Here is a 26,497-nt window from a genome sequence, read left to right as displayed (position 1 = left end):
TGTACAATTCTGGTCGCTCCATCTAAAAAAAAGAATAAATTGCACTGGAGAAGGTACAGAGAAGGGTGACCAAAATGATAAAGGGGATGGAACAGCTCCCCTATGAGGAAAAGCTGAAGAGGTTAGGGCTTTTCAGCTTGGAGAAGAGACGGCTGAGGTGGTATATGATAGAGGTCTTTAAAATTTTGAGAGATCTAGAACTGGTAAATGTGAATTGGTTATCTACACTTTTGGTTAATAGAAGGGGGCACTCCATGAAGTTAGCAAGTAGCACATTTAAAATTAATCAGAGAAAATTCTTTTTTGCTCAATGCAGAATTAAGCTCTGGAATTTGTTGCCAGAGGATGTGGTTAGTGCAGTTAGTGCAGCTGGGTTTAAAAAAGGTTTGGATAATTTCTTTGAGGAGAAGTCCATTAACTGCTATTAATCAAGTTGACTTAGGAAATAGCCACTGCTATTACTGGCATCATTAGCATAGGATCTACTTAGTGTTTGGGTAATTGCCAGGTTCTTGTGTCCTGGTTTGGCCTCTGTTGGAAACAGGATGCTGGGCTTGCTGGACCCTTGGTCTGACCCAGCATGGCAATTTCTTATGTTCTTATGTTTTTGTCTTTTGGAGCTGTTTGAATTTCTAATGCTGTGCTACAGTAGAGATTTGAGATCAGTTTTTTCCAAGACTCTCTTAATTGAACTGCTGTATACCAGAATGCTACCCTCCAATGAGCAGGATGTGCCGAGTTAATTTACTCTGGCACTTCCCCAGTGGATGGCGTCGTTTGAAGAAATAAGAAATAAGACCAAGATGAAGAGGACCTCCGAGGCATTGGGATCCGGCCTCCGGGCCAAAGCCCGGCGTTGGGTCTGTGCCCAGGCTTGGCGTAGGCCGAGGTTCATGGCATCAGGACCAGGGTTCCAAACCTGGGCCTTGCGTAGGGCCTAGGCTGAGGTCGCAGCAACCTACCATGGCCTGTTCCTATGCAAGGCTGAGGCTTCGGCCTGGGCCTAGGCTTCATCATCAGATCCTCCTCCAGACCAGGTAAATCGGGGATGGCGATGATCCTGGCTCCGGTATTTTTTTCAGGTAGGAGGGATGGGTAAGTGGGGATTGGAGTCCTCGGGAGGCGTGTAACCCCAATTTGCAGTTTAATTTTTGTTTACACCGCTCTCAGATTGCGTTCCTAGATGTGCTGGTATCAGTTGAGGACCTCCGTTTTTTGACCACCATTTACCGCAAAGCAACGGACCGCAATACTTTATTGTCTTTTCAAAGCTGCCATCCGAGTGCATTGCGTAAAAACATTCCGACAGGCCAGTTCTTTAGGCTGCGCAGACTTTGTACCACCCATCAGGAGTTTCTAGTTAAAGCCCATGACATGTCTGCGCGCTTTGTGTCTAGAGGATATCCTAGAACTGTGATCAAAAAAGCGATGAAACGCGCTTTATATACCAACAGGGATCTGTTATTCACTCCTTCACAACATGGTGATTCATCAGTAACTAATTTCATTTTACCCTTTTCTACCCTGAGCCGGCCCATCACTCATTTGATCCGGAGACACTGGGAAGCTTTATCTCTGAATATGTTGTTCTCTGATCCTCTGAGGTTTACTTTCCGGCGGGGAAAAAACCTTCGTGATAAATTGATTCACGCAGACCTTCCAGTGCCTCCGGCTATTATCAGTGAACCTGGCCATTACCCTTGCGGCCATTGTACTGTGTGTATGTATACCAGTATTACTACCAGTGTGAGGCATCCGACTACAGGCAAACAGTTCCAGTTCCGTTTCCACTCTGACTGCACTACATCTGGGGTTGTTTACATGCTTACCTGCCCTTGCCCCTTAGTGTATGTTGGCAAGACTGCACGGATGGTTAAAACCCGGATTATAGAGCATTGCTCTAATATCCGCTTGCAACGCGTAAAAGAACCCCTAGTTGATCATTGGCTTACAAAATCACACTCACTTTCAGATCTCTCTTTCTGTGTCATCGAAGTTGTTCCACGCCCTCCTCGGGGAGGTAATTATTCTGAGATACTTGGTAGGATTGAACAACGCTGGATTTTTACCCTAGATACAGTATCTCCGAAAGGTTTAAACCGCGAGATTGAATGGTTTTTATTTACTTGAAGAACACTGCCTAGCAGGATTGGTTGGTCTTGGTGCTGTTTGGGTGCCTCGCAGGATCGGTAGCCAATGAATGGAGTCTCCTGACTCACGTGGCTACCTCTCCTGCTGTTTTGGCGCCAATTGCGATCTTTAAATACCTGGCACTTTGTAAGGGCATTGCGCTCCCGGTTATCTTTATACGCTGCAAACAGGTATGTTAATCTCTGTTTAACGAATTATGGTCGGTTGTAAGTCCCTCTATTTCCTGACATTTGTTTATTTTCATGTTACAGCTCTTAGTTTGAATGCCTGAAGTGGTGATCCCCCCCGATGCAGCCCACGGCGAAACACGGGTCCGTGTCGGGGGACGCCATTAAACTGCTGCTTGCATAACTTTGTGGAGTTGCCAGATTGAAGAAATAAAACACTTTCACATTTTATATGTTTGTCAAGGTTCCTTGTCAGGACTGTATATTCATCTGCACCATCATTATTCTACGATATTGCATTAGGTGCAGTAATTGCTCATTGTGTCTTGCTAGTCCTCGGGAGGCCCCATTTCTTGGTTGTTTTATTTTTCCCGTTTTGTTGTGTTTTGAAATTTTTATTTCATTTGTTTTTTCAATGAAATAAAATAAATATTAGTTGAAATTAAATTCTTGGGTAAAATCGCCTCCCCAAAATGAAACATAAAACAAAAGATAAGTTTTCCTTCTTCCCACCCCCATTCTGCAGCAGTTTCCAGTGACTCATTCAGTTGTATTCGTGACTGCTGCAGGTTTTTTTTACTGCTGGTTACTCCCAGATGAAGGAAAGTAACAAGCAGGAATAATGCCGCCCTGCGTGAGAGGAGTTTGAGAGAGAAGAGGCATTCTGAATCAGGTTTAGCGGGAGCGTTGGAGGTCTGATTTGGGGTAGGCATTTAGACAGTCGCAGAGGGGGAAAGTATTTTGCTTTTCTTTCCCTGTCCGACAGAAAAATGCACCCTATTGCCCTCCAAGGCAGATCCAGTCCCACATCTTACGCCATCATTTGATGTGACCCCACTGAGCAGTGCCTGGACCAAAAAAAAAAAAAAGCAGCATGAAGAGTCTTTATTTTATGTGCCCCTAACAGGGGGTTACTTATTCATTACAGAAATTAGCAAATCTTTCTTGTTTTAACTCAGGGGTCTCAATATGAATCTGTGGAGAAAAAAAATGCCACCCTGAAGCAGATTTGAGAAAACCAATGTTAATGGCATAAAAATGACTGCAGTGTATATTTGATCAGATTAAGTCGTTTTGAAAACATAACAATAATCTCATTGATTTTTGAGGATTGTCTGTTTAATTTTTCACAGGGCATATATTCCTGCAAAATCAATAACTTTCTGCTTTGCCTTTATACTTCTGAATAAATTTTGGCTGTCAGGCTTTTAAGTTCAATTAGATTCATAAAACATTCCCCGACATATAAGAAGACAAGTTAAATGGAAACTTTTCTTGGTAGTATTTTGTATTTGTAGCCCTCTAAATGATGTCACCCTTTGGTCCCTACTGAAAGATAATTAGATGAGGAGCCTTGTGTTCATCCAGGTCCTATGGAGAAGGAGTGGGTGAGGCGGTGATGGTAGCAACAGTTACATAAGGTCCTCTCTGCCCATGAGAGAAAAAGCAGAGGCTGAAAAGGCCAAAGCCAGCTGCCACAGCACTGGCCAAAATTGTCCAAAACAAAGTAGGGTATGCTCAGCAAAAACAAAAGGTGGTGGTGGTAGGCATGGGGGACTTCTGTCTCACTCAATGGTGAGACCGCACCTTCAATACTCTGTGCAGTTCTGGTCGCCGCATCTCAAAAAAGATATAATTACATGGGAGAAAGTACAGAGAAGGGCGACCAAGATGATAAGGGGCATGGAACAGCTCCCCTATGAGGAAAGGCTAAAGAGGTTAGGACTTTTCAGCTTGGAGAAGAGACGACTGAGAGGGGATATGATAGAGGTCTACAAAACCATGAAAGGACTTGAACAGTAAATGTGAAACGGTTATTTACTTTTTCAGATAATGCAAGGACTAGGGGGCATTCCACGAATTTAGCATGTGGCACATTTAAAACAAATCAGAGAAAATTCTTCTTCAGTCAACACACATTTAAGCTCTGGAATTCATTGCCAGAGGATGTGGATAAGGCAATTAGATTAGCTGGGTTTAAAAAAAATGTTTGGATATGTTCTTGGAGAAGTCCATAAACTGGACTTCTATTCTCTATTAATCAATAGGGAATAGAAACTGCTTGTTGCCAGTATTCGTAGCATGGGATCTATTTAATCTTTGGGTACTTGCCAGGTATTTCTGACTGTTGGAGATAGGATACTGGGCTTGATGGACCCTTGGTCTGACCCGTTATGGCATATCTTATGTTCTTATTTTCTTATATCTCTTGGATAACAAGAGGGGCACTAGAAGGAAGACAATATAGTTCACCAGAAATAGAAGAATCTTAAAGTAAGGGTTGTCCAATAAATACCTTTCCCAGTGTTTTCTGAACAAGGGGGAGGGATGTGAATCGTTTTTGAACGATTAAAATTATCGTCAGATAATTTTAAAATCGTCCAAAATCGTTAGAGTGCACGATACAATGCAAATGCCCCCGATTTATCATCAGGGGCATTTGTATTGTATCGTTAAATAGGGCACGGGAATTATTTGGGGGAGGGCGGGAAAACCGTCACACCAAAACAACCCCTAAACCCACCCCGACCCTTTAAAACCAATTCCTTACCCTCCCCCACCCTCCTGAACCCCCCAAAAATGTTAAGTTACCTGGTGGTCCAGTGGGGGGGGGGGGTCCTGGCGCGATCTCCCGCTCTCGGGCCATCGGCGCCATTTTGGCTGCCACTAATTAAAATGGTGCCGATGGCCCGATAAAAAAAAAACCCACCCGACCCTTTAAATCGACCCCCCTTAGCCTCCCCCACCCTCCCGACCCTTTTTTTTTTAGAAAGGCCGGCGCCGCTAAAAAAAAAAAACACCCGACCCTTTAAATCGACCCCCCCCCCTCCCGACCCCCCCAAAACCTTTTACAATTACCTGGTGGTCCAGGGGGGCCTCGGGGAGAGATCCAGGGGGGCCTCGGGGAGAGATTTCCCGTTCCCAGGCATCAGCTGTTCTAAAAAAAAAAAAAAAAATGGTGCCGATGCCCCTTTGCCCTTACCATGTGACTGGATGGCCGGCGCCATCTTTAAAGATGGCGCCGGCCATCCAGTGCTTCTACCATGTGACAGGGGCCGGCCAATGGCACGGATACCCTGTCACATGGTAAGGGCAAAGGGGCATCGGCGCCATTTTTTTTTAGAACAGCTGATGCCTGGGAACGGGAAATCTTTCCCCAAGGCCCCCCTGGATCTCTCCCCGAGGGCTCCCGAGGCCCCCCTGGACCACCAGGTAATTTTAAAAGGTTTTGGGGGGGTCGGGAGGGGGGGTCGATTTAAAGGGTCGGGTGGTTTTGGTTTTTTTTAGCGGCGCGGGCCTCCCTAAAAAAAAAATTAGCGATGTGAATTGGAATCGGAAACGATTCCAATTCACATATCTTATCGATCAGATTCCCCCCCCCCCCCAGCCGAATCTGATTGTTAAGACGATCTGGCACACGTCATAGCCCCTCTAACAAGGGGCTATGAAAACTCTGTAGGCAGTTTGGTTGTCTGCTTGTGAGGCAGTTGACATTTATGACCAACGATTTATGCCTTTTGCTTTTAGGACTACTGATGCTTTGTATATAGTTGTTATTGTACGTTATATTTATAGTTCTCTCTATTGATCTATTAATTTGCATTGCCTACTCCCCCGGTTATTTGTATTGTTATTGGTTATATGTAAGGGCGCTGCCCAAAAGTTTTTTGTTCTTTGTGAACCGATGTGATGTGCGAACGGCTATCGGTATATAAGAGACTTTAAATAAATAAATAAAATAAATAAATTGATAGTAAATGCTGTTTCTTCTATCTTGTAACCCAATAAGGCAAAAAACCCCAGGAAATACTCTTGACCTCTTGTCATACAAATACTATATCTCACCAATCCAAGAGGTAAATGTTCTGTCACACATTCATAAAGTTAAATATATAATATTTAGATCCACTTTATTATTTATAGCAATACAAAACTTTGAGAAATACTTTTCAATATAATATATAATTGACAATACCAAAATGTAAATATTACATCATACCATTTATATTTATATGTTTTTGTATATATAAATACTGGTGCCTAGAACATTGTCCAACAAACCCCTTATATTAAAATACCCACATGCAAATCACTCATACATACACAATGATTCACACTCATACTCCAAATCGGAGCCGGTGTGGCGAAAATTATTGGAAGAATATGACTTGTGGGGCTTATGCATTGAATGGATTTAGTGATATGCTCTTTTGTGGTTTTGTGAGAATTAATATTGGTGGTGAAATGGAGTTTTGAAGAAACAAATATATGTTTGATACTTTGAAGTGCAGAAGGAGTCCATTGGAACGGTTCCCCTGAGGAAGCCTGCAAGGGTGAAACAAGGTTCCTTGTTGGGATGGTTACATGTTGGTGTTTTGAAAGATGGAATATCAAGACTAATTGTACTTTTCACAGTGGTATTTGGAAGGTGAACATCAAGTAAACCCCTAGGGACTATCTACATGCATGAAGGCATTTTGAAGAAAAGGTATCAAGATAGTCTGCACGTACATGGTTCATCACCATATAATAATGCTCATTTGGCCATGGTTTTTTTTTTAATTTTTGAGCAGATCATATTTTAGTAGTTTTTAAAAGTCTTTTCATGTGATTATGAGTGTGGAAAACTAAATGTCGACTTTTTAATATTTTGTGTGCTTATTCAGCTAAAGTTTAACTGAAAATCTCATTATTTGGCTACAATTTAGCAGATAACAAAGGAGCATTCTGGGGGCATTTCTGGGTATAGTTAGATCAACCAGATAATATCTGGCTAACTGATATTCAGAGCAGAGTAATTCCAAAGTTAGCTGGTAAACATATCCAACTGTCTTTAAGATAGCCAGCTATAATCAATGGTTTGGCTACACCATTAAATATCTCTCCAAAGATAACCTGATTAATTTATCCAGCTAGCTTTGCAATCCAGTCAATGACTGAAAACTACTCCCTGTTGGGGAAACGCGGGTTGCGGTTCCATCTCTGGTGTTTTCGTGTGCCTCTGGGCCCCGATACATCCACAGAGGAGCTCCGGCAAGCACCGAGGCAGGTGAGAGGTGCCCCAGCATGGGCTGAAGATGGAGAGCGATGAGCTAAACCACAGCCACACCTGTACGCAGCAGAAAGAGACCCAAACAATGCAATGTTGGTCTCATGAGTGGTCCTCCGACTACTCCAAGCCCTTTCGGACCTGCCGCATGGAGCAGCAACTGCGTCAGGGCGGACAGTGGTCAGAGGATGAGGACATCAAAGACAAAGACTTGAAGTGAGACAAGACCCAGGATATGTGAAGTGGAACATCATTCTGGATACATGAAGTAAGACAAGACTTCGACATGAAGGATGCAATCTGGATACGTGGAGTGAAAAGGAACTCTGGTCACGTATATGAAGAAACTTTGGAAGGCCATGAGTTGCTTGAAGAAGACTAGGTCGGTACCGGACATCACGCGCCCTACACAACCTAGCCGGACTGGTATTGGACCACGCAGGCAGCGCGCCCTACACAGCCGGGGTAGGCTGGTCGCGGACCATGCTAGTGGTTTCTCACACAAGTTGACAGAGCTGAGTCGGTACTGCACAACACATCACGCGCTCATACACTCAGCCAATGAAGACAGGTCACGGACCACGCTGGTGGTTCCCCCCACAGAGAGAGTAGGAGATGAAGTGAAGACTCTGACAAAGCCTGTTCCAAATGCACCCTGCACAGCTGATAAAGGCCAGCAGGGCCACTCTGGAACGGATCGGGTAAAGAGTTCATTCGTGAAGTGGAGGCAGGGTGCAGACTCCGAGGATCCAGGTAAAGTTTAGGGTTCGAGGGGATGCATTACCAAAATATCAAGTAGAAACACACAGTAAGGGGCAGATTTTCAAAGGCTACGCATATAACATACGCGTGTAACCTGAGGAAATCTGCCCCTGCGTGCGCCGAGCCTATTTTGCATAGGCTTGGTGGCGCGCACAAGCCCTGGGACGCGTGTATGTCCTGGGGCTTGCAAAAATGAATGGTTCTGAGGCGTGGCCAGGGGGCGTGGTGTCATCTCAGGGGCGTGTTCGGGGGCGTGACGACAGTCCGGGGCGGTCCGGTGGCGTGGCCGAGTGTCCCGACAGCAGATAGCTGGCGCGCGTAATTTCCTGGATAAAGGTTAGGAGGGGGATTTAGGTAGGGCTGGGGGGTGGGTTAGATAGGGGAAGGGAGGGGAAGGTGGGGGGAGGCGGAAGGAAAGTTCCCTCCGAGGCCGCTCCGATTTCGATTTTGGAGTGGCCTCGGAGGGAACGGGCAGCGCGCGCAGCACTCAGCGCGCGCAAGGTGCACAAATGTGCACCCCCTTGGGCGCGCCGACCCCCGGATTTTAAAAGATACGCGCGGTTACGCGCGTATCTATTGAAATCCGGCGTACTTTTGTTTGCAACTGGTGCGCGAACAAAAGTACGCGCTCGCACTTTTTAAAAAAATGTACCCCTAAGAGAACTAGCATTATTTTTAGGGCTTTCTTACAGATCTCAACTAGTCTATTCAGCATGTAGGAAGCTGCAGGCCTAGCTGGTGGGTGGAGAGGGGACCATTCATCTGAGTTGTAGCCATTCATGGACCAGGATCTTTGAGGAAGATTTGGGCACTTGGAAGGGTACACATCTTTCATGGCAAAGAAGCTAGGGGGTAGAGGGTATTAATGTAGATAATCCACACTTTTCCACTAGAAGCTAAGGGATGCATATGCTCCAATAGTATTATTTACTCATTTATGATTCTTCTTCCAGGTTCAATAGGGTTTGTGGCTCTATTCCTAAAATGCCATATGCAGAGGACCCTTCAGCCACCACAGAATGACCTGAATCCAACGGGGGAGACAATGTCATGATGCGCAGGATAACTGACCAATGCCCTCAGATGACACTCAGCTAAGAGAGTCTGCAAGAAGGAGAAAGCATCAGACCAGAGGGTTCCTCAGTCAGTCACAGCAGGGACGTCCCTATGATACACTGCAGGAAACTGCCAGGCCAGAGTCTGAAAGGTACTACTAGGGGTTTTCACTGACATTTTTTAAAAATGTGTTTTGTTTCTCATTTTATATGTTTTGTTTATTTCAAATAAAAATAAACAAAACAATTATTTTTAAAATAAAAGCAAAACAAATAAAAAAAAAAGTGTTGGTTCTGGTTGCCCCCCCCCCCACCTTGTGTCTGTGAAATCACCACAAAAGCTTTTGGCCAGTCCCCCTCCTCAATCTTTTACCCCATCTGAAGTCTCTGAAGACTCTTCAGGGGCAGAAGCAATCCCCGGTTGCTCCTGCTCTCTTGATATTAATTGTAGAAAATGGCGCCGTTGACCCGAGATTGACACATTATGGATAATGGCCACATAGCAAAATGGTGCTGGCCAACTTGCAGCAATTTCATGGCAATTATGGTGCTGGTTTCAATTGTATTGGTTGGCAAACGTGAATATGGATTGCTTCTGCCCCTGAAGAGCCTTCAAAGCCAATGTATGGAGTAAGAGTTTGGGGGCAGGGGTGGGGAGGGGTTGCTGGCCAGGGGATAAGTATGTGTTGGTGCCTTACTTTTCCCAAGAGAAGTACAGGAAAATGTGTTCTAGCTCAAAGGTAAGTCTGCAAACAGGTCTCGGAGATTATGAGGAAGCAAACTGCCAGCTACAATGACATGAATCTTGAGGGCCATACTATGTTCTACCAGAAACTATATGCAATGGAAAGGACAGGATATTAAATATCATACTGTAGATGCTCCTCCTACTTGCACTGTTGCCTGACCAGGTCCCAAGTCTTTAGGCAGAATACATGATTTTTCTGCTCATTGATTACAGATTTTTTGTTCATAGAAACCTGGAAGTCCATATTCATAAGCCATTTAGTCGGATAACATAAGAGTTATCCATCTAAATGGCTTACCCGGCTATATTCAGCCTTTATTCAGTTAAATTCTAGCTGGCTAATAAGTTAGGAGGCTAGAATTTAGCCAGATAAGTTAATGGTGGTCCAGGGGCGAAACTGGGAGGAGTCGAGTTAGCCGGCTAAGTTAACCGGCTAACTCCAAAATTCAGAGTTAGCCAGATGCCTTTAGCCAGCTAAGTCTGGTCGAATCAAAGAATTATCCTGAAGTTGGCCAGCTATAGTTAACTGGCTACCTAATTAAGATATCCATTATATTCAAAAGTTATATGCCTCCAAAGTTATCCGGCTAATTTTGCTATTTGGACAGTGTCTCAATATAGACCTCCTGATTAACACAGTAGCACTGGGATGATTTCCCCTTTCCTCACACCTATAATATTCTTTACTTTTGGAATAGCATTGCTGATGTAGCAGGGAGTATATGAAACGATTAAAGATGTACATTCCTTTGAAATGAATGAGCACAACATAATGAATGAGCCCATATTTGTTTTATTAATGGTGCTCTGAAAGAAATGGAAGGGTCCCACAAATGAAATAAATAATCTTCATTTCATTTGTTTATGCTCCCTATTCATTTCTATGGCCCATTGACGTCTATGGCTCTCCTCTAAGTAAATGAACAGGTGCAGGTAATTTAGCAACCTGTGTGACCTCACTGCCTTGTCATAGTCTTGCATTCTCATGCAGGACAAGTTAGCAAGGAGACTAGAATGGGCAAATCGTAGTACAGCATCTTTTGAACTAGCCTATAGCTGCTATCTGGGTTGAGTGATACTGATCTCCTCCCACTGTAACGTCTGAGTATGTAAAATAATGTCAGTATTTCCTGTCTAGCTCTTGGTGGAGCAGGATGTGCTATAAGAAGCTCTCACAATTTAAAAAAAAAACTTACTAACTTTTAAATGTGTCACTAGAAAATGGCTGCTTCTGCTATTCTCTGTATTGTGCCTCTACATCCTTGGAAGCTGATACTGGCACTGGAGTTGAGGTTCAGCATGGAATCTGAGGGAACATACCAGGGGGCATTTCTCATGTTCTCTATTTGCACTGCCCACTCTTCCTAGGGTTTGTTCTGATTACCGTCAGTATCATCCTCTATCTCCCTGTCATTGAACTGGAGGGTAAAATGCTACTGACTAATCTTTCCAAATTTTCTTTATAGTTACTAGTTCCTCAAGTTCTGATTAAGGGAAATCCCAAACAAGATTCTTATTTAGTATCAGTTGTTGAAAATACTGCCTCCATTGCCTCAGAAGCAATAACCAATTCAGAGAAGTGTGCAGCTGGTTTTGGCTGTAGCCTTTGTCTGTGCCCCTACCTTGCTATTACCAATCTTGGATGACTCCCATTTTTTTTCTTGTGGAAGAAATTCCTGATCCGGAGACACTTTAAAGTGAGGGAGGACGTGCATTTCATTTAATGTATTCACTGCAGGAAGAATATCAGTTGAGGGAAGGAAATATGGCATCTAACAAACTCTGGTATACAGCATCACCTGCAGAAGCAGCACTTGCCAGCATTGGCATCAGGAGAGGGTGGCAGTACTAGCTTGGGGAAGATTTCAGCCACTCCAAGTAAAAGCCAGAGGAAAGGGGTTGAAAAGGGGAAAACTCTTCCCCAAACTGATCTCATGGCTCCTTCCAGCAGTTTCATGGTAGGCCAGCATTCCCCATCCATGTGTCCAAAATGGCAACCCACCATATAGAGAAATGGAGTGGTGTTCCATAGCACTGTTCTGGTAGCATCAGAGAAATGATTGCCCTTGATGACCAGCCCCTGCTGTAGTGGAGAACATGGGCTTTAAGCATCTGCTGCATGTGTTATCCCCCAAACACAAAGTACTTCCCAGGACTACATTTAGTAGGAAGGTCATGCCCACCCTGTACAACCAATGCCATAGTTGCACATAGGCACAGCTGGCTAGGGCAGAAGGGAGTAGAGAGCAATTCACCAGTGATATCTAGATCAGCATAAATGCTTTGTATGCATACCTTTCCCTGATGGCATACTGGAAGGACCTGGCTGTGGCAGGGGCTGACAGCAGCTCTAGCGGGATTGGAGCATTAGGGTACAGATGGGATTTGCTGCACAAACAGTTGATACATAGCCTCCATACCTCATACAATATTCTATCAACAATAAGATAGATGCTGGAGGGTTGACAACTAGACCAGAGCGGCAGAAGTCTTCAGGTAGGTTTGTTTGGGACAAACTGTGGTACAAATATGTTAAAGGCAATAAATATGGAGACCATCGGTATCTGTGGCATTGCTGCACTTGACAGTGAAGGATGCCCTGGAACTCAGGCCCAAGGAGGATAGAAAATTATTCCTGAAGGACCTGATAGAGAGTTGTACAGGAAAATAGGGTATTTCCATAGATGCAGGATAGGGATGAGCAGCAGGGACGGATACGTTCGATTCGGTATTCATATTCATTGGGACCCAAATCTGTTACATCCGTTTTCGGGGGACCCCGATTCGTCCATTAGTTACGTATGGTATTCATTTCCCATTAAAGTTAAAAAAAACAACCCCATCCCAACCCTTTAAATTTAATTAACTACAACCCCCCACTCTCCTCATCCCCCCAAGACTTGCCAAAAGTCCCTGGTGGTCCAGCGGGGTTCCTGGAACATTCTCCTGCCTTTGCCCTTACTATGTCACAGGGGCTACCAGTGTCATTGGTCGGCCCCTGTCACATGGTAGGAGCAATGGACGGCCGGTGCCATCTTGTGCTTCTACCATGTGACAGAGGCTGGCCAATGGCACCGATAGCCCCTGTCACATGATAAGGGCCATTGGTGCCATTTTGATTAGTGGCAGCTGACCGCCCGAGAGGGGGAGATTGCTCCCGGGACCCCGCTGGTCCACCAGGGACTTTTGGTAATCTTGGGGGGGGGGGGGGTGTTTGGGCAAGTCTTGGGGGGTCAGGAGGGTGGGGGGTTGCAATTAATTAAAATTGAAGGGTTGGGGTGGGTTTGGGTTTGTTTTTTTTAATGTGCCCTTTCTCCCCCACAAAAAACGATAAGAAAACAAAACGAAATTTCGTGGGTTCCCTATTGTTTTGTCGGGCCCCCGAAATGCAACACATGAGTGCTTTACGTTCCTGTTCCTTTTATCTGCCTAATCATTGCCCCTATTCCTGTGGGGCCTTCCAGTGGCCCTCCTGCCTGATCCTTATCCTTGTTTCCTGTGTAGCCTCTCATTGTCCTCTTGCCTATTTTCTGTCTTGTCTGTCTGGTCCCTGCCTTCCATTTGGTTTCTGTTTTAATCTGCCCTGATCTTGCCCTGTGCCTGTTTAGCCTTGTACCCTGTCTCTCTGTTTTGTGCCTATCCTGCTTGTTTGGCTCTAGTCATGGTGTTGGTGTCTTGTTCATCTTGTGCCTGTTTTATCTTGTACTCTGTCTCTGCTTTGATCCAGTTCTGGTCTCCCTATCTACCCTGGTTCCTGCCTGCCCGAGTTTTCCTCTACCTTGGAGTGACTTCTCATTGCCTACTCAGCCTGACCTTTGACATTGCTTCACTTGCTGCCTTCCCTGACCTCAGCCTGCCTAGTCTCTGCTTGTACCCCTTCCCCAAGGGCAATGCCAGTCAAGTCCAACCAGCCACCAGAATCTGCGAGCTTAACCAAGGGCGAGGTGGTTGGTCAAACAGGAGACTCTGCATTGCCCAGCTTTTGTGTCCTGTACTGCTCCTGCCTGAGGATTACCTTTAACCAGTCTGCACAGCCGTGACATCTTGCTTCCACATTCCCTTATATACCACCTTAGCGGTCTTGCTGCCACCATTCTACCTACCTGCCATACCACAATGTACCATTTTAGGAGTCTTCTTGTCCCTATGCCTACCTACCATGCCCCAGATATATCACCTTAGGGGTATTGCTGCTACCACTCTGCCAACTATTATGCAAGACATCTTGCTGCTATACCACTGTAGGGGTCTTGCTGCCATATGCCTACCTGCCATGTCCCTTATATGCCACCTTAGAGGTCTTGCTGCTACTGCTCTGCCTACATGCCTTGGCCCTGGCCCTGATCTGCCACCTTGAGGGTCATGCTATCAACATGCCTACATGTTCTGCCTATTTTCTACCAACATGGGAGTTCTGGTTCCTCCATGTTGGTTGCTCTTTGGATCTCAGCCCAGTTCTCCTACACTGTTTCTTTGTTGGTTATACTTTGTTGGTTGGTTCTTTGTCTCCAGAAAAAAAAAAATGTGAAAAAGAGAATTAAAAATACAACAGTCTAGGTACCATAGAGTTCTTTCCCACTTCTGATGATGTCTTCGCACAAGTTTCAATTAAACTGATGAGAAAACCTTAATTCCAGAGCCCAAACTGGGCTGCAGTGCTTCCCCCAGTGATCTTAATGATAAACAAATGAGCAAATAAAACAAAGTCCTTTTTGTGATGTATCATGTATTGTTTATGTTTTTGTGTTGTAATATGTAATTTTTTAAATAATTTTTTATTATGAATGGCACATCACAATCTGCCTAGCGATGTTACTAGAGCAAGTTATAAATTACTGAAATAAATAAATATTGAACAGAATGGATGCACCCTACGAAACAAATGAACAAAAGCTGAAACAAAATGCTTTCCTCTAGAAAATCTCTAGAAAATATTGGTGTGAATAAATTTGCCATGAAACGGTTTAGTATGACACCTGAAGTCAGTCAACATTTGGTGGGTATGTTCTTCCTCTGAATGAATACATCTGTCTAGCATTCCCAACAGCGTAGAACAAACTTTGAAGCATCTGTGCTTGTGCTGACCTTTCCACATCCACTGCCCTCTGCATAATCTGTATTGGCTCAGAGCTCGTCTCTCTTCTCTGTGGATGAATATGAAAATGATAGGGCTTTATTTACAGCGTCTGCCGGAAAGATTTCAACAGAAGAGAGAAAGTACAGAAGTCAAGCCTGTCTTGGGATTGCTTTTATGACAGTAGCAGAAGCCAATAGTTTTTTGATCGTAGGACCCTTTCCACAGTGGCAAATTCTGCCTCAATCTCTGGCAGCCCACAGCAATTCTCGAAAACATTCTGGTTCATGAACAGAATGGCCAGAGAGAGGGGAAGTCGTCTTTGACTGCTGCTTGTCTTGCTTCTCTGATTGTGATGAGATGTTTTTATTCTCAGAAGTAAAGGCGATCTCAAGACACCACTATTATATTTTGGCCATTTATGATTTCATTTAAGACAATTTGATATTTGTATATTATGTTTGCAAACAGTAAAAGAATGCTACTTTAAACTCCAAGTCTTAAAAAGGTTAAGACCCCTCCTCCATTTCCACGATTTTAGGTCAGTTTTACAATCAATCATTTTCTCAAAAATTGATTACGTAACTCACTTCTACACGGCCTTCCAGACAACTCTTTAAAACCTCTTCAGATGTTACAAAACTCAACAGCAAGGATTCTAACAAAGTCCAACAAAAGGGACCATATAACACCCATTCTAAAGAATCTCCACTGGCTCCCAATTAAATTTAGAATCCGCTTCAAACTATTATCAATCATCCCCAAAGTCATTCACAACATCACTCCGCTGGACCTCAAGATTCCTCTACAACCTCACATCTCCTCCTGTCCGCTGAGATTAGCACAGAGAGGCACTCTACAGGCCCCACCTATCAAAACGACATTAAGAAAAAGAACTCTTTCCACCGCTGGTCTCAAACAGTGGAACTCGCTCCCACCTGACCTCAGGCTGGAACAATGCCCAATCACGTTCAAGACCTGGTTGTTCTGTCAAGCATTCTCTTAACAATACTCTGCCTCCACAGCTCCCACGGACTGTCCCCACGCAGGGCAACCTCTAAGTATCCGTTTTCATATTTTAATAAAGCTATAGTAGCACTTTTCCATCTACCCCTCCCTTAGTCAGCCTTCCCCTCTCCAGTTGGCTCTAGGCCCCACAAGTCTAGCTCCTCCTACTGTTACACCTTGTTCTACCAAGTTATTTGTATCTAAGTTGTTTTCCACCCTGTTCATTGTAAGACATAACTTATGTCATTGTTGTTTGATGTTGGAATGTAAACCGAAGTGATTAGTAACTCTGTTACCTGAACCTCGGTATATAAAAGTTATAAATAAATAAATAAATAATAAAATAACCCTCAGCCTCAACAAACACATTCTCTCTCTCTCTCTCTCTCTCTCTCTCTCACTCTCACGCACACACACACACACACATGGGTTTAAATGTAAGCATTTTTACACAAATTGTCAAATATGAGAGAGAGAGAGAGGCAGTCCTTCAGCTCAGGATGAGACCCAGATTCTCTGCTCTCTGCATGGGGTTATGGTATTGCAAAGGGAAAAAGATTGGACAGACATCGGGTTGTAGGGTCCTTATCTGCCACCGTGCTCCATGTTTCTATGTTCCCACATTCCTCCTTCTGCTTCGATGACAATGGCATTGTTTTACTATAAATACAAGCTATAAGGGACAGGCCAGGCTTTAAAGAGGGGGCAAGAATGTATGGAGGTGGTGTGAGTTGGAAAGAGAGTGCCTAATGCAGCTGTTTCAACCAAGTCCTGGGGACACACTTATCCAGTCAGGGTTTCAGGACATCCACAATGCATACACCTGAGAGATTTGCATGCAACGCTTCCATAACATGCAAATCTAACTCATGCATATTCATTGTGGATATCTTGAAAACCTGACTGGCTAGGTATGTCCCAAGGACTGGGTTGAGAACCTCTGGCCTTAAGCTCCACCATTCTGGGGTGGCAGCGAGGACATCTTCTTTTCTCCTGCCCATGCCAGGAAGAGGAAGCAGAGCTGCATGAGCCCACATGGGTGGGAAGAAACAGATGTCAGTGTAGAGATCCCTTGGATCCCTACAAGGAACAGGTGGAGGAGTTAACCACGTTTTGCTCTCGGAGGAAAAATAATAACCACGGGGTAGATTTTAAAAGAAGCGCACGTGGCCTACATGTGCGCGCGCTACCTTCCCCCGTTCCCTCCCCCCTAGCCTGACCTTCCCACCCCTTCCCCTAACATTTCCCCCCCCCCCCAGCCTTACTCTAACCCCCCCATCCTTTGTCTTACCTTTTGCGCCTGCCTCTGGGCAGGTGCAAGATGTGCATGTTGGCAGGCTGCCAGCACACAATCCTCCAACACAGCGGCAATGGCCGCTCTGTTGGAAGCCTCTGGCCCGCCCCCGCCCCCACCCCACCCTCAGACCACCTAGCACCACCCTCGCCACACCCCCAGACCGCCCCTTTTGTAAACCCCCGGGACTTACACATATCCCGGGACTTTACACGTATCACCGGGCCTTTTTAAAATAGGCCCGGTGATACGTGTAACCTTTTTAAAATCCAGCCCATAGTGCGGGTGTACAGCTCCCCATGTGGAAGTGAGACATTGGTAGGTTCTTGTTGTATATAATACCAGTCCACCATCTTAGGATGTGGATCCCTTAGTTTCCTTTGCTGAAACAGTTTTCTCTGGCTGTTCTCTAAATTTACTGAGTTGTCTCCATGAAACATTTTATTTGGATGGAAGTTTCTTCCCACCGTCCCAATCCATGTTGTATTTATGTTTGAGTACCCATTAACTAGGAACTCAATTATGTTAATTTATTTTCTGCTCTACAATCAAATTCCCTTCATGTAAGAGGAACCTGAGGTCATCAAGATCCAAGGAGAAGAATGACTTACAGGAGAGAGGGGAGAAAATGAGTTTCAGGGACCCACAGAAGGGCCCAGGAACATCTAGTAGAGTTTTGAAGAAAAGGAGCTACTGGTAGGGATGTGCAGGGGAAAAAATTTGTTTTTGTTATTCGGTTCATTTTTGGGAGATTTATTTCTCATGAATTTCAGTTCGTGGATTGCTCGATTCATTTTATTTGTGTGAAAAAAATAAATCAAGCAATAAAAAACAGAAAAATGGCCAAAAAACAAAAGCAAAATCTCATTCCCACCCTCTAGGAAAAATGTTGGGGCCAAGATCCCCCAAGACCCCCACTTACACAGTCTGGTGGAGATCTGCTGCAGGACTAGGCTGAAGTCTCAGACTTGTGAAGACCAAGGCCATGGTAGGTCACCAAAGCCTCAGCCTACCAAGGCCGATGCCTCAGCCTAGGTTGAAGCCTAGACCCAAGTCTGACATCGTGAACTGACCTGGAAGCACGGTCACAATGCCAGAGCCTAGGCCTGAACCCAGGCCCGATGCTGGGGCCTCGGCCAGGAGACTGGGTCTCAACAACTGGGCCTCAGCCTAGGGTCAAGCCCATATATGAGAGCTTTTGTTTTGTCCTCTTCTTTCTTCGTTTCTTCAACACCAAATGATGGGTCAGGTCTTAGAATCAGGCCTGGGCCTGGGCTCCAGCCTAGGTCGAGGCCCCAGCATTGGAACCCAGCCTCCAGTTTGGATTGCATCATCAAGCCTGGGTCCAGGCCAAGGCCCAGGCATTGGGACCGGCTTCTGGGTCATGTCACAGCATTGGACCTGGGTTTGGGCTCTGGTGTAGGCCGAGGTCCCAATGTTGGGACCCGGCCTTTGTCAGATACTGTTGCAATTAAAAGCAGTGGCTATTCCCTAAGTAAACTTGATTAATAACAGTTAATGGACTTCTCCTCCAAGAACCTATCCAAACCTTTTCTGAACCCTGCTACACTAAGGGACCCATCACCCTTGTACCAGCCCTGAGTATGTCACACACTGAACCCCACTTATTTCCTACTCCTCCAGGGGGAAGAGGCTGGAGAAAGTTGTGATGCAGATTGTAGGATTCCTAGGAGAGCTGCCAGTTTCCTAGAAATACCATCGCCAACACTTTATCAGCCACATCTCTGGGGAACTTTGACCTGCCTTTCCCCTTCTCCAGCATTTCAAATCACTGAAAGGATAAGTCTCCAATGAACTTCTGCTCAGTAAAATTCTACAAGGGACCACTCAACCTGTCTTTTAGCCATCTCAATGATATGACATGTCCTGTATCTTGAAGGTAATGCCATCTCATCCTTTGCCTCAGGTAGCAGATCACCTAGAAGCACCCCTGCTTTTATGGAATACTTGATTGCAGATGAAAAATCAAAAAGCATACAGTTCTGAAGAGAACAGTTCAATACAGAAATAAAGTTCTAGAATAAAATCACAGGTACAATCCCAAGCAAATCTGCACTTCCTGGCAATAGGTATACTCTGACCTACCTGGGTAACTCCTCTATGGTACACAAATACGATTGAAAGTGAGGTAAACCTTACAATGACAGGCTGGATCAAATTGGTGAGTGGGTGGCACTTTATGCTAGAGATGCCACAGAAGGCAACAGAAAAAAGATCCTATAGGAGACTAAATACACAATAGAATCATTATGGGTAGAAATTCCATGTGCAATAGGGAAGAGTATAGTGGTGGGGGTATACTATCGTTCACCTGACCAAAATGAACAGATGGGTGATGAAATGCTACCAGAAATTAGGGAAGCTAACAAATTTGTCAGTACCTTAATAATGGAGATTTCAATTATCCCAATATTGAATGGGCAAATATCACATTAGCACATGCTAGAGAAGTAAATTTCTAGATGAAATAAATGATTGCTTCATAGAGAAGCTGGTCCAGGAACAGATGAGAAGGGGAACCATTTTAGATCTAATTCTTAGTGGAACACAGGATTTTGAGAGGTAACGGTAGTGGGGCAACTCGGCAACATATTGCAATCAAGTTTGAGTTAATGACTGGAAAGAGGACATTAAATAAATCTACTGTTCTAGCATTTAACTTTAAAAAAGGATACTTTGATAAAATGAGGAAAATAGTTATAAAAAACTAAAAGGTGCAGCTTCAAAGGAAGAGAGTTTACATAAGGCGTGGACATTGTTTAAAAAATACTATCTTGGAAGTCCAGACCAGATATATTCCATGTGTTAGAAAAAGTGGAAGGAAAGGTAAATGACTGCCAGCATGGTTAAAAGAGGAAGTGAAAGAGGGTATTGTTACAGATCATGGATCCTTGGGCAAAGGGGAAGTTGGTATCTCCTGTGGGGAGGAGCCCCACAGGAGCTTCACCGTTGGCAGGTGAGGCTATGAGAAGCCTGAGACCCAACTGATGCTTCACACTACCAGCCCATGTTCCCCTCAGGTTGAGCCCATGGGTACCAGGGCCAGCTGGACTTATGTGGGGTCTGAGGAGACAGGGTCCAGGTGCCGGTGTAGATCTTGGCAGGCAGTGATGAGTCAGAGACAGGTGCGGGCAAGGCTAGGTGGGTGGCACAGCTCGAAGGTCAGGTGCAAGCCAAGGGCAGACAGCATATCTCAGAGGTCAGGTACAAACAGCGGTCTTGGCAGGCAGTGTATCTCGGAAGTCAGGTACAAGCAGAGGTTTTGGCAGGCAGCGTATCTCGGAGGTCAGGTACAAGCAGAGGTCTTGGCAGGCAGCATATCTCGGAGGTCAGGTACAAGCAGAAGTCACTCACAGACAGGTCAGACAGCAGTAACGCAGGAACGGAACTTCCAGGAACACAAGCAGGAGCTCAGTAGCCAAGGCAAGGACTGCAGGGAGGCCTTGCCTTAAATAGGCTCAGGTCAGGAGGGTGGAGCCCTGGCACCTCCCATAGCAAATCATTTAAATGATGTCAGAGGCCGCGTGCACGCACGCCTAGAAGCATGAGAAGTGCAGGTGGGGTTGGGCAAGGCACTGTTGCATCTCGGCTGAGAAGGGGCAGCAGCATTGGAGGCGTGGCAGAGGCCCCGCGCGGGTTGAGCACATGGCCGGGAAGGAGCAGCAGAGTCAGAGGCCTGGTGGGGACCCAGCAGGAGAGGAGCACATCTGCCATGGCACCCTGCGGCCACGAGACTCACGGGGCTGACGAGCGGCGGGCGGCTGCAGCAGTAGGTGGAGGGAACCAGTTGTGGCCTACCGTGGCTTTTTCCCATAACAGGTATTTTAGCCAAAATATTTTCAAAAATTGGAAAAACGATGCAACTGAAGAAAATAGGAAAAAGCAAACATATTGGCAAGATAGAACTAAAACATTGATAAGACAAGCAAAAGGAGAATTTGAAAAGAAGCTGGCCTTAGAGACAAAAACTCATAGTAAACTCTTTTTTAAATATATCTGAAGCAAAAAGCCTGTGGGGGAGTAGGTTGGACTGTTAAATGATCAAGGGATTAAAGGGGCACTTAGGAAAAACAAGGCCATAGAGGAAAGGCTAAATTAATTTTTGCTTTGGTGTTTACTGAAGAGGAATTTGGGGAGTTATTCATGCTGGAAATGGTATTCAATGGGGATGATTTAGAAGAATTGAACAAATCACAGTAAACCTGGATGATGTAATAGAGCAGATTGTCAAACTAAATAGCAGGAAATTGCTTGGCCCAGATGGTTTACACTACAGAGTTCTAAAAAATTCAAAAATTAAATTGTGGATTTATTACTAGTAATTTGTAACAGATCATTAAAATTGTCTATAGTATCTGAAGATTGGAGGCTGGCCAATGTGACACTGATCTTAAAAAAAGAGCTCCAGGGGTTATCCAGGAAACTATAGATTGGTGAGCCTGACTTCAGTAGTGAGAAAAATCATAGAAACATTATTTATTTAAAAAGAGTTATATGCTGCACTCATACATGGTGTGAATCGCAAACAGCGCGGTTTTCCTTGAACTTTGCTACATTGCATAGTAGCCAAAGCACCTTATCTGTAATCACAGAGATCACATTGGTAGACTAACATTCTTAAAATAATAAAACAAATGCAAATATCAAGAATGGCTCCAACAATAGATTTAGAAGAAAAATGGTAAAAGAGTGTTATCTTGTGAAAGAGAGATGAATTAGTGCAAATTAGGCAGCCGCGACGTCCTCAGTGGTCCTCAGTGTGCATGAAGGGCAGCACACAAGGGCAAGCTTCTTTGTAGTGTTCCTTCATGCACACGACAGAGGTGCCTGCCGCTTTTGGCATCCCATTCTGCCTCTTGGCCTGGCATCCAAGTAATGTCATGATGGACGGGGCTTAAGTCCAACTGGGCCAAGAGGGGCAGCGGTGAGAAAAATTAGCAGCTCAGATGTTAATCAGAGTCCAGTGGCAGGTCGGGCATCTTGCTCACAGGTAAAACAGGGAACAAGTCCACCAGATAAGGTAATGTTCACAAGGGCCTTCGGTGTCCTTAGGTGACTCTAGGTCTGGCACCCGAGTGATGTCAATCACAGAACATATAGAAAATATGGTTTAATGGAACACAACCAGCATGGATTTACACAAGGAAAGTCTTGTCTCACCAATCTGCTACATTTTTGGAAGAGGTTAATAAACATGTGGATAATGGTTAGTAGGTGTATATAGTGCAGAAAGCATTTGACAAAGTCAGTACGTCAGTACGTCAGTACGTAGTGCACTGCGTACTGACGTACTGACGTACTGACACACAGTGGAACGCACTACCATTTTATAATTACATTTTTGTACTGTAATAATTAACGCTGCCAGAAAATGTCCAGTATTATGTCTGTCAAATGACATATGCAATGGTCTGATTGTAAGTTACGCCTACTTAGAAAGAATGTATAAAATTCTGCTCCTTTAGGGGAGTGGCATGCAGTTGTTCTAAGCCTTTGTCTTAGCTGCATCTTGCTGGCAATAAAAGGTTTTTCTTTGCGGATCAGTTGTCTGGACCTCTTTACTGCCTCCTATCTAACGGTTACAACAGGAGGCAATGTCCTATTGTGGACTGCAAACTGGTTTTAAGATAGAAAACAGAGAGTAGGACTAACTAGTCCGTTTTTGCAGTGGAGAAAGGTAAACAGTGGAGTGCCTCAGGGATCTGTACTGGAATTGATACTTTTTAATATATTTATAAAAAAATCTGAAAAAGGATACAAGTGAGGTGATCAAATCTGCAGAAAATGTAAAATTATTCTGAGTTGTTAAATCACAAGCAAATTGTGAGAAATTGCAGGAGGACCTTGCATCCAAATGGCAGACGAAATTTAATGTGGGCAAGTGCAAAGTAATACACGTAGGGAAAAGTAGCCACCACTGCAGTTACACAGCGTTAGGTTCCATATTGGGAGATAACACTCAGGACAAGGATCTGGGATCATGGACAATACATTGAGATGCTTAGCTCACTGTGCTGCAACAGTCAAAACAATGTTAGGAATTATTAGGAAGGGAATGGTGAATAAAATGGAAAATGTCATAATGCCTCTGTATCGCTCCATGGTGAGACCACACCTTGAATACTGTGTACAGTTCTGGTCGCCGCATCTCAAAAAAGATATAATTGCGATGGAGAAGGTACAGAGAAGGGCAACCAAAATGATAAAGGGGATGGAACAGCTCCCCTATGAGGAAAGACTAAAAAAGTCAGGGCTGTTCAGCTTGGAGAAGAGACGGCTGAGAGGGGATATGATAGAGGTGTTTAAAATCATGAGAGGTCTAGAACAGGTAAATGTGAATCAATCGGTTATTTGTTCTTTCAAAAAATACAAAAACTAGGAAACACTTCATTTAATTAGTAAGTAGCACATTTTAAACAAATCAGATAAATTTCTTTTTAACTCAGTGTACAATTAAGCTCTAGAATTCTTTGTTGGAAGATATAGTATCTGATTTAAAAAAAGGTTTGCACAAGTTCCTAGAGGAGAAGTCCATAAACTGTTATTAACCAGATAAATTTTGGGATAGTCACAACTTATCCCTGGGTGTTAGCAGCATGGAATTTATCGATCTTTTGGGATCCTGCCAGGTACTTGTGACTTGGATTGGCCACTGTTGGAAACAGGATGCTGGGCTTGATGGACCCTCGGACTGATCCAGTATGTTAAAAAAAAAAGTGTATGTGTGGGTGTGTGTGTGTGTGAGAGAGAGAGAGAGAGAGAGAACCATGGCTGCAGTGCAACTGTCCTGCCTGCAGGGGCCCTCAGTGGGCCACAGTCTCAGCTGCTCAGGTTAATGCATTGAAGACTCTCACGACTCAGCACTGCCACTCACTGCAAAGGCCTGATTCACCTAGATTTCGCTACCTCACCTTGGAGTTAGTTCTCCTAGCTGTGGCTGTCATTTCCTAACCTTGTTTCATTGCTTTTGACCCTGTCTGTTGGTGTATTTAGCTCCCACTATAGTGGCTTTTCTAGTTTATGTTCTCTTTTGGTTTGTCTATGTATTTGCCTTTCTATTATTTGTCCTTGTTCTATTAGTTCAAGCTCCTGTCTGTGTTTCTGTGTTTGTTCTGGGCACCTTTCTCTCCCTTGCTCTGATGTAGCCTTGCTGCTTTAGTGGGTGCCCTCTTGTTTCCCTGTCCCTGTCACCTTGCACTATCATCAGAGAGCTCAACTCGAAGTGGAGGTGGCTGATCAGGCAGGAGAATTTGACTCCTAGCCAGCTACTCCTGCCTCAGGGTTTATCCAGGCACAGGCCAGCCATTGCCTGACATCAAGGTAAGGCCAGACATACCCTCAAGAATAACAACAATGAACTCTGTCAAGCCTGGCCTAAATTTTTCTCACCACAGGTATATTTTATTTATTTATTTATTCCATTTTTCTATTCTGCCAAATCCATATCCAAGGCAGATTACATCTTTTGCATTCATAAATTGCATATACATAAAACATTAAAACAAATAAAATTGCACATAATAAAATTAACATTGATATAAAACTTAACACATAAAAATACAAAAATATGCCTCTTAAGGATCTTGTCTCTGTAAAGAAAGGACTTGTTTTCCTGATATTAGAAAACCTGGACAGTGGACTCACATCCTTTATGCAGCCACTAGTGTTGGTCATATAACCCCAGCTCCTGTAGCTTCTATAGCTCCTGTCTGGGTGTACAAGAGGGGCTGAGTACGGATCATTGAGGGATGAGGAGAGGGTTTGGGGGATGAGAGGGAATTGGGTAAGGAGTGCGTCTGGGAAGGGATTGGTGAAGGGCAGAGTGTTTGTGTTTGTGAGAGAGAAGGGACTGGTACCGGATGTGTGTGTGTGTATATGCCAGATGGAGAGAGCAGTTAGAAATGGAATAGAAGGGGAAGCAGGACTGCAGCATGGTATGGATACATGCCTTCTCCTCGCTCCCCTCTTCCTCATGCCATTGTAATTCTGATCCTCACTCTCATGATCTCAGATTATATCGCCCTCTATTCTGGAAACTCCATTCCTTCCTACCTCTTCCTTCTCCTCAGATTCTGGCACCAACCCCCTCCTCCCCTTCCTCAATCTCAGAACCTCTATCCCGCTTCCTCCTCTTCCCCCATCCCAGATTCCTTTTCTCGTTCCTCAATCTTCTTTTTTTTTTTTTTTTTTACTTTCTATTTATGAATTTTATAAAAATATACAAAGTGAAACACACCTTGTACAAAGTAATATCTCGGAATCACAAGGAAAATGAATTATATTGTAAACAGAAAAGGAAATATAATCATATCTGATTACCTATCAATATCTCATAACCAACAAATCAAGAGGAAGCAAAATTATAGGAGAAATTAAAGAAAACAATCAAAGGGAAAAGCTTAACATGAGGAACTACCAATAATTAATTACTGTATATCTGAACACTGGAAGTTAGAGAATCAATTGGTGTTTTTTAAGAAACCAGAAAGGACCTCAATTGTTCCAGTGTGAAAACAATATAACAATCATTATGGAATTTAACAATACATTTGCCAGGATATTGTAATGTGAAAGAGGCACCTATAGCAGTAGTTTCCTCCCTTAGACTAAGAAACTCTCTTCTTCTTTCATGTGTTAGCTTGGAAATATCTGGAAAAACTCTCACAATCTGACCATCAGACAAAGAATTCCCAATGCCTACAACAGAACTTCATTATCTTGCTAATGTCTTGTTCAATAACAAAGGACACTAACAAAGTACCACATTCAATCACCTCAGGGCCTGAGTTCTCCAAAAGTACGTCAAATGAAATAAATCAGCAGAAGCCTGAATCTGACCAGATTGTTGTAGACTCGGGCGAACTGGAGTTGGCAAAAAGAAAACCTTGCTTGTTAATTGAGGGAATTTGATCTTCAAGGATAAGCAGAACCTCAAGGAAATATTTCTTCAGAGTAAGATACGGTAATTCCCCCATTATTTTGGAAAAATTCACCAGTCTAAGATTCAGTTGTCTATTCCAGTTCTCTAGAATTTCAGTTCTTCTAGAAAGAGAATTCCTGTCCTTAACCATAGCAGCATTCAAGCTCTGAATATTTTTAATATCAGGTTCCAAGGATTGAATCGTTATTTGAATGCCTGCAATTAAATCCTCATGTCTCTTCACAGC

This window comes from Rhinatrema bivittatum, chromosome 4 (genome assembly GCF_901001135.1).
Source record: "Rhinatrema bivittatum chromosome 4, aRhiBiv1.1, whole genome shotgun sequence".
NCBI classification, from domain to species: domain Eukaryota; kingdom Metazoa; phylum Chordata; class Amphibia; order Gymnophiona; family Rhinatrematidae; genus Rhinatrema; species Rhinatrema bivittatum.
The sequence above is the reverse complement of the archived record's forward strand: the minus strand, read 5'-3'. Positions refer to the sequence as shown.